The 1,623-nt window shown below is 40.1% G+C and overlaps 1 pseudogene; it reads right to left on the bottom strand.

Moving 5' to 3' along the window:
* Positions 1–1,028: 1,028 nt before the first annotated feature.
* On the bottom strand, positions 1,029–1,252 carry LOC114087545 (ATP synthase subunit ATP5MJ, mitochondrial pseudogene; annotated as a pseudogene).
* Positions 1,253–1,623: the final 371 nt, after the last annotated feature.

Here is a 1,623-nt window from a genome sequence, read left to right as displayed (position 1 = left end):
AACCTTGCTTTCTATTTCACTTGGATGGCAGAAGATACCAAAAGATCCCTCCTGTCTGCTTCTGCCACCACAGCTACCCAGCTGCTTGATCTCTGCCCTCCTTTTCTGCTTTTCTTATTAGGATGACTCTCTACACCCTAGGCTAAAATCAACTCCCCCCATCTCCCTGCCCCTCCATATTCCAAAACATCACATCAGCAGTAGGACTCTCTTCTGTAAAATAATGCTTGGCCATTTTATGAGCTTATAAATGGTACTATTTTTGCTATCTTAAGGAGAACACATTTTTTCAGACTCCTTATCTTCCTGCAGTTACTGGATTATTTATCTGGTCCTGTGAAAAGTAACTCTTCTCAATATTATTCCTACTTGATATCTGTAATTTGCTTGTTTATGAATCAGGCATTCATTCTCACAGCTTTTACAAAACAGCACTTGTCAGATTGCTATTGACTTCCACATAGCTAAAACTGTGATGGATCATAGTTTTCATCTTACTTTAGCTGTTGGCAGCATTTGAAAGAGGACATCACTCTTCCCTTAAATACTTTATTTACCCTAGGACACTAAACTCTTGGGTCTGTTTGTATTTTATTAGCCCCTCCTCTTTGGCTGCTTTGCTGGTCCCATTATATACAACTATCCTATAGGCACTGGCATTCCCCAGACTATGTCTCAAATCTCTCTTATTCAATTTCTACTAGTACAGTGGTTTTGAAGTATTATGTACATGTTAAGAAATCACAAATTCACTTCTTAATCCCAGACCTCTTCTAAATTCCAAGTGTCCTTCCCCAACCTCCTATCAAAATTTCATGACGGATGTTGGAGAGATGTCATAAGTCCCCAAGTGTTCAATGACCCTAGGATTTAAACCTTAGAATAACTCCTCCTCCTCCTCCTCCTCCTTATTTGGTGCATCTCACAGATCATTTATTCATGCCACATAGTAAGTGGTACTTATATAAGGTTATGGCGATGTTCTGTGTTCACAAAGCCTGCTTAGATTTACAGGCAGACCAACGATTCTTTACTCAAGCTAGCTGGCTAATGATGACCATGAGCAGGTGTGGGACTTGAACCTTTCCAAGCTTTACTTCTTTTATCAGCACTCCTGATTTTATAAGCAATGAAGCTCATCAATCCCATTTCTACCCAAATCTCTTGGTAAACCTGGGTATAGTAGGGCTTCAAGGGGACCCAGTAGTTTTTAATAATGGTTTGAAACATCTCGTCAGAACCAATAGCTCAGGCTGCACTAGACAGCGAAGCTGATCTGCAAAGGTCACCGAGTGCGCAGTAAACCTTAGAACTTCTTAAGAAACAACTTTATTGAAATATAAATCACAAAGCACACAATTCAGTTATTTGAAGAGTACAATTCAATGGCTTTGAGTATATTTACAGAGTTGGGCAACTATTACCATAATCAAATTTAGAACATTCCCAGGGACAACCTTCACCTTACCATCCTCACCCTCAGGTGGCACAACATTAGCATATGTTCTAAACTGGGTCCTAAAGGTCCCCAAAGGATTGAGCCACAGTGGCCCTCATTAATGAACTGTTGAATTGATCTTCCTACTCTTCCTTCTGAACTTCTTACAGATGCCTCTAGGGTCA

This window comes from Marmota flaviventris, chromosome 8, assembly GCF_047511675.1.
Source record: "Marmota flaviventris isolate mMarFla1 chromosome 8, mMarFla1.hap1, whole genome shotgun sequence".
Taxonomy (NCBI): domain Eukaryota; kingdom Metazoa; phylum Chordata; class Mammalia; order Rodentia; family Sciuridae; genus Marmota; species Marmota flaviventris.
This window is presented reverse-complemented; position numbering and strand designations above follow the sequence as displayed.